Below are 7,550 nucleotides of genomic sequence, written 5' to 3' on the forward strand. Positions count from 1 at the left end.
CGCCCCCGGGCCGGGGGGGGCGGGGGGCTCTGCCCCGGGGGGGGTGGGAGGGTGGCGGGGTGAGACCCCGCTCCGTGCCCCGGGTGAGGCACATCTCAACAGACACGGTTTTCCCCATGGTGGCCAGGCGAGAGCCAGCACGGCAGCCGTGTCTCCGAGGATTTTTCCCGGTGCCGTGCAAGCCCTCATCCCGGCAGCATCCCGGCGGAGCGTGCAGGGCGCGGGGAAGGGCAGGCGTCCTCGTCCGCGCACCGCGGGGGGACGGGACACGCGAAGGGGCTGAGTGGGCCCATCCCCGGCGATTTGCATTCGCCCGGCAGCAGGCTGCTTACCCAGCCTGCGCTTCCATAAATAGAGGGCTCCGCAGCCCATACGTCTGGATATAAAAATATGTATGTTCTGCATAAGGAGATTAAATGTTTATGAGCCATTATAAATTCGTGCTTTTCATATTTTATTCATGGATCCTTTATTAGAGCTCAGCCTGGGCTAATAGACCCATTTCAAATGTTTTTCCCCCCTTTTCCTTTGCCTTTCATGGGGCTGATTTGTCGCTCACACGTGGAGTTTTTCTCATGCCACGCAACGTGCAGAAGACGGTGTGTCCATATAACTCCCATGCTGCAGGCAGAGGGTGAGGGAACATGGAAAAAACCTCTTCCAGAGAAGAAGGACTTCAGGTTTTCTCCTTGGCTTTCCCTTTCCCAGGAGGACGCCCTCCCCGTTTAGAAAGCAAGCATGAAAAAGTCGAGCAGATGATCAGCCTGAAAGCAATTACCGGTGCTAACAGGTTTCCCTGCGGCCCCTGCACCCACTGCTCTGCCATAGATGCACCCGGCCAGGTAGCCCCAACCCCTTGGGAGGCTGTGGGTCCATCCCACGGCCCGCAGAGGCTGCACTGAGGACTTCCAGCATCTCTGTTTAGAAGTTGGATGAGTTTGGTGCCTGGAAAGTCTGAGACTGGGGTGTCCCGGCTGCCGAGGGGATGCGGTTCCCACGGGGAGGTGGAGACTCCTCTGCGGGCGGTAACACAGCGTGGGGGCATGGGGGGGACAGGGGAGGGGGGTGACCAGCCGGGGGCACTTGAGCACTGGGTGCCAGGACGGGAGGGAGAGGGAAAGCAGGAGAGAAGTGTGTTTTGCTGCAGTTTGCTCGGTCAGAGCCGGGGCAGCCCGGTGGCTTGGCCGCAGCCCCGGCCGGGGGAGCGGGTCCCGCTGCGGCAGCAGTGGAAGTGCCAATTTCTCAGCTGAGAGGAGAATGAGGTTGAGAATTAATCCTGCTAATGAGATGTCAGGATTAGTTTGTATGTCCTTGTCACCAGGGCAGGGTGATAGCGTGTGAGAGGTGCTGAAGGGTCCCCGAGGCAGGCGGGTACTCGATTTTTCCTGGAAGGAAACCAAGCTGCTCGCAGGCGGTGCGGTCGTGGGCTGCGAGGCTCTGCTGAGCTCATCTGGAGGGCTCCCAGGGAGGGGGGAGCTGAGGGCGGCAGGCAGGACCTTCACCCATCAATAGCAGGACCTTCTCTTGCTCTGCTGGCTGAGCCGCGTCCCGAGGCAGCGAAGTCTGGGCAAAGATGAGCATCCCTCATCCATCCACCCACCAGCCCGTCCCGCCGCACACCCAGCCAGCGACGTGGGCTGTCCTGCAACCCCCAGGCACAGCGCATTCCCACACACCCCAGTGCCACCTTGCCACCAGCGTGTACCAAACAAATTACCGGTTTTATCTCTGCTGAATGGAGACTCTGGAACCGTGGGAGACCCGGGGAGAAAGCTGGTGCCCTGTGCTTGTTGGCTGGGTCAGCAGGAAAAAAAAAGGTGGCATCTAAGAGCAAGAAAAGGACCGAGGCACTAATCCTGACCTCTTGGCTGAGGCTTGTGGGTGCTGTTAAGGGGCTGAGATCATGAGTACACTTGTGGACGTGGGCTGAGCATCTCTGGGAGGGAGCTGAGGGCCCCTTCATCGTGGGGTGCCCCGGCAGAGCCCCAGACCCAGCTCCCCTCCGGAGCCATTGCCCCGCTCCATCCTTCCAGTTGCTTTCTATCAGCATGAAGTAATTAAGTTCATAAGGCATCAGACAATCAGCTAGCAGCCCACAAGACGTTGTGTTTAATCATGTACTAATGGCATGTTCTTGGCAATAATTACAAGATAACAGTGTTTGCAGGCTGTAATCAGAACAATTCCAGTAATTAAATCAGCCTTTTGTCAGCATGCTCCTTCCCCTTTTGCCGGGTGCGGGAGCAGTGGGGCAGGACCCCTCCAAAGGAGGACCCTGAACCCCCCGGGAGTACTCGCCGTGCCGGTGGCCCACTGCCACTGCTAATTGAAATCGGAGAGGAACCGAGCTGCTTGCAAGGAACTCGTTGCAGGCGCATCTGGCTGGGAGCTGTGACCAGCCCCGAACCCTCCAGCTCGGGGACGTGCACCCCTTCCGAGGACAGGGGACCTTGCCCGGCTCTGCCCGAGAGCGCCCGTGGCCGCAGTTACGCGCAGGGATGCTGCTCGGCCCCGGGGGTCAATGGCACATCCCCCCTCCTTCCCCATCCCCTGGGGACCACCGCAGGCATCAGCCGCGGGCCGGCACAGAGCAACGGCAGCAGTAGGGGCAGGGATTAGCCCCTCGCGTCCTGCTCCAGCACTGGTCTGTCCCCAAATCCAGCCTTCCCTCCTGGGCTTTACCGCTGAGCATCGGTGCTTTCTGCCTGGGTACAGACCCCCGCCCAGGGCACACTTCTCCTGGAAGCCCCTGTCTCACTTTCAGGTCCACTCCTGCACGCGCTCACTCACCCACAAACCTTTAATTTGGTCTCTAATAAGATTTCCCAGCATCATTATACCAGCCAGGCTCACCATTTACATTTAAATGAATGGGCTATTAACAAAGTTAATTCCCTGCAACACCGTATTGCTGTGTCCCCCGTCTGGAAGACTCTTGTCACTTTTTTGGGTAGAGCCAGTATCCAAATTTGACCTTTTCCTCGGAGAAGCCAGATCAGCTGCTCTGGCTGACCCTTGGGCACCTGCCTGTCCTGGCTTGGGGCATCCTGCCCACAGGGCACGGCCGGGGCCGGCAGCACCGTTCTCTGCAGTAGAGGGGAGATTCACTTCCCCCCTGCATTGCTGATGGAGCAGGAGATTCATTTACCTTGTGTGTCCCGGCCGGCCCAGCTACATATAGCACTTCTGCCCACAATCAGCAGAACAAGCCATTTTAAAAATAAATCCCTTCTTTTAAGAGGCAAAACCATCAAACAATAATCCAAGAATAAAAATAAGCAGTTTTATGGCTCCTCCAATAATTAACTTAGTTCTCAGCTGTTAATTTACTTACCCAAAGTCCTCTGTTTAATATTCTAATTTGTGGTTAATCATCTATCAAGAGAGAACAAACGGTGATTAGCTCATTTTTACCTCCTCGAGGGTGAGGGAGGCAATTTGGTCTAATCAATGCATTAGCTTGCTCAAGGAAACTTTTATCTCATTGCCCTAAATTATTCATGCGGCAGCGCTGCCCCTCACCGTGGGCACGCACGGGGGCCCTGCGCCTGTCACCAGGGTGGGATGTGAGGATGATGCTGATGGATACCCACGGACAACCGTGCAGGAGGCAACACCTCCTCTCGGCAGTGCTCTGCTGGGGATGCTCCAGGGATGGAGAGCCCTTCCCGTGCAAGGGTGGTCCATGAGCTGGTAGATCCCACCCTCTCTCTGCTGGATGTCCCCTCTCCTGGCTGCTGCCGGGACTCTCCGGCTGCCCTGAGCTGTGCGGGTGGGTTTCTCCACTCCGGATGGGATGGGATGGGATGGGATTGGGATGGGATGGGATGGAGCCGTCGCTGCCTCCTGCCAGGGCCGTGCGGGAGCACTGACAGCACAGAGCACGTTCAGCTGCAACAATGGTGCACGTGGCCCCGGAGTGGAACTAGCGGTGCTTGTCCAAGTGCAAACTGCAGCCAGCACCACCGGCCTCATCAGCCTTGAATGGCAGTAATCAGAGGGTCCTTAATTACTCCAGGCTCCAGAAATCAGACTTCCTTTTTTTCTTCTTCTTCTTTTTTTTTCCCCCACAGCTTTCAAAGGCGAGGGGAAGAGAACGAAAGCTGTGACTCTTGCAGGAGGTCCCAGCAGGCCCGGCGGGGTAATCGGTGTGACCCCGAAGGGATCTGCCGTGATTTCTTTTCATTTCTTTCCTCTTGTCTTTTACATCACATGAAAGCTGCGTGATGATGCTCGACTCCACACCGTCTTTCTGGAGCCTTGTCCCCGCTACAGGGACAAGCGTGGGAGCAGGTTCTTAAACCCCTGGAAATAATTTGAAGAGGTTCCACACATTTTTGCTTTGAAAATAAGTTTGGAGTGGCCATAGACCAGCCTCTGGGGTTTGTACAATGGGGGACAGTTTGGGCTGCGCTCGGCCGCTGTGTGTGACGGGAGAGGCGTTGCCTGAAAGCCCCACGGCCGGTGGGACAGGTGAGGTGACGAGGACCTGCGCTGGCTCCCCATGGCCCCGTCCACAGGAGAATCCGCTATGTCAAATTCGGGCATGAGCAGGTGGGAGAGAAAAGAGCAAGAGCTCCAGACAGCCGTTTTCTTGGCACTTTAATTAAAACCTGATCATCTTCATCTTCCCAGACGCTGGCCTCACCAGTCCCCGCCTTGCGCGGCTGCGGGGACGCCGGCTGTAGCCGTGCCTGCCCTGCAGCATCTCCCGGGATGCGGCTGGCGAGCGCAGTTGCCCGCTGAAGGTCAAAGCTGCCTCTGGCTAAGGGAGAGCTCAGCCGCCGCTGCAATTAGCACTTTTGGGGAGGCCATGCGTGGCTCTGAACAGCAGCGGGGTCAGAAGGACCAGTGACCGTGCTGGAGCGCTTGCTCCGTCCCATCCCGGCCAGCCCCATCTGGGGATGTGCTTGGGTGTGAGGAACCCCTCGGCTTCTTGGAAAGGACCGTGCATCCTCCCTGGTAGCCCCGGACCTCCTGCAGACACAGTGACACCTTTCCTGCCTCCGGCGGCCCATTGTCCTGCCTGGAAGTGGCCTCTCCCTGCTCCAGGACTCAGCTCGCCCCTCGGGTCCTCCCTCTACCCATGTCCCTGCACCCTCGGGTCCCTTCTCCCAGTGTGTTCCAGCTGTGCCGCCTTCATCCCGGAGGCGGGAAGGGGCTGAGCAAAGGGGGGTTCACCCTTTCCACCCCTCTCCCAAAGCCAAGGGGAGAGCGCAGCCCTCACAAGGTGCAGCCCGGGACGGGGGGGATCCGGCAGCCGGCCCCTGCCAAGGGTATAAACTGGTTTTAGTGGGGATAACTGGAGTGCCGGCTCCCTGGGAAGAGGGGGATTCAGCGGGCAGGCAGCTCCCTCTCGTGGGAGAAAAAAAAACAAACCCCAAACCCAGATGATTTGGGCTGTGCAGCGGGGATGCGGCCCCAGATGTGCCGCACAGCTGGAGCCCGGGGCAAGCCTAGCCTCGGGCTGTCCCCGAAGGGGGGTTGATAACCTGAATTCCTCCCCCTAAAAACCAAAGAATTAGGATGAATCTCCCCATTTGTCCAGAAATGGAGACAAATGCTCAACAAGGCTATTTCTTCGCCTCCTCCTAATAATGATTTGTTATTATTTGGGGCAGAGGTTGGATGCTTTCCAGCTGTTTCATTTCCACAGATACTTGGGTTTCAATCTCTCTTGTCTCTGTAAAGACATCCAATCTGCTATTTATTGGATGAATATTTATGAGAGCTCTGATGAAGAGGCAGATTCGGAGTGTGTTTGCCACTCATTGGAAACAACCGGAGTCTGGCCCCTAATTAATATGCAGCCTTCTTAATTCCTTGATTAAATTCCAACTTGCAAATAAAACATTTGCAATGCGCTTCCAATTTTTTTTTTTTTTTTAAATAAAAGACAATCCCCTTAAAGTTAGCTGATTGCATGTTAAGTGACAAGGCAGCGGTTGGCAAAGGGCACAGAGAAGGTAATTTAAATGGAGAATGAATATAGGACACTTCTGAAGAGTCTGGGGACATGGGGACAGATGAGGATCCAGAAGGGAAAACGCCCTTCTATGCAGCGAGGTGTGTCTGGGGAGGGAAAAGTAGATGGTGTTTGGTCCGCCTGGGCTTGGATTGGGTCTTTGCCAGGATTAGCCCCCTCCAGCTGAAGCATGGCTGCGTGGGGCTGAGCCCCATCCCGCCCCAGTCCATCCCAGCCCCATTTTGGCTGCCATTTGCCGGTGGTCCCCGGGCCGGCGGCAACGATGCTCTGTGCCGCAAGAGGGACCTGGCCAGCCGTTACGGCCGCCTCTCCCAGGGATTTGTTACCCTGCCAAGTTCAACACGCTTTGCTAATAAACAAAAATTGATTTTTATTTATCTTACAAAGCGAAGCCCCATTGCTCCCACCGCACAGCTTTAATCCTTTCTGCTGTCGATGGCAATAATGAGAAAGACACCTGCGGATCCTGTTAGAGCCGCGGGTCTCCTTTTTAACTATTAAGAGATCGATACCCTTTGCAGTGCTGCTAATAGTTTTCTGGCCCACTTGATTGCGAGGGGACCCGAGCGGACTCGGCCTCAGTTGAAGGTGCCCGATGTGTCTCTGGCAAATTTGCTCAGTCTCCCACATGAGAGGCTCAGGGGCGGCAAATTCCTCTGGACCTTTGCGGTGGTGCAAGAGGGGGAAAAAGCAAGAGCGCTCACCTAAGGAACTTATTGAGAGGCTGAAATTTTCCACAAGGAGAGGAATGAGCAATTGAGATACCCACTAAAAAACTTTGACACAACAGAAAATCTAACTTCAGCCCTCCATCGCTCCCCCACCAGGTATAGTCCTGTTTGATTCAAATAAAACAACACGTCGTTTCAGTCCATTAACGATCCATCTTGTTTTATTGTCCATTTTTTAAAAAAAGTTGGTGTTTTGCTATTCAGAGGTATAAAATAATCCTATTTTACAAAGATTTACAGCTCTGTGAGTGCCCAGCAGTGAACAAGGCTGGATCTGGCAAGTGTCTTAAATAATCAAACCACAATCTTTGTCTGTTTGTTTTGGTTTTTTTTTTTAAAAAAAAAAGGACAAAAAAGAAATCGGCAGTGAGCCAATTCAGCACCAAACAGGACATAACGGAGTGAGAGGGTTTGTATGAAAGACAATTTATTTCTTTGGGAAGGGGCATAGGGAGCGGAGGACGGGCAGAAGGGGCAGGTAATGAACCCCAGTAACGAGGACAGGACTCGGGGCGACCTCTCTTTATTCTTCACCATCCCCCGGGCTGTGGGAGGGGGGTGATACCTACACCAAATTAAATTCCCGAGGCTGCGTTTCCCCTCCGGCAGCTGCCCGAGCCCAGCGCCCTCCCGCAGCCGGGATGGGCAGAGGTCGCTCCCTACGGATTTGCAGTTTTCTGGTCTCATTGCTGCCGGCCCCGGCGTGGGTTTGCCGGCCGGCTCTGCCGCGGTGACGGTCCCTCCTCAGTAGACGGGTCCCTTGACGGCTCCCGGCTCCGTCATGCGTGCGGCGGCGTACGCCGAGGCTCCCAGGCAGGCGGCCGGCTCGCAAA

At 55.7% G+C, this 7,550-nt stretch overlaps 1 protein-coding gene across 1 annotated transcript in view; it reads right to left on the reverse strand.

Moving 5' to 3' along the window:
* COL9A2 (collagen, type IX, alpha 2) overlaps window positions 1-7,550 on the reverse strand; it is a gene marked incomplete at its 5' end in the record, with an annotated part of 66,935 nt that overhangs the window by 42,681 nt on the left and 16,704 nt on the right. The gene's annotated exons all lie outside the window — the stretch shown is intronic.

Source organism: Charadrius vociferus, unplaced genomic scaffold, assembly GCF_000708025.1.
Source record: "Charadrius vociferus isolate BGI_N301 unplaced genomic scaffold, ASM70802v2 scaffold1578, whole genome shotgun sequence".
NCBI classification, from domain to species: domain Eukaryota; kingdom Metazoa; phylum Chordata; class Aves; order Charadriiformes; family Charadriidae; genus Charadrius; species Charadrius vociferus.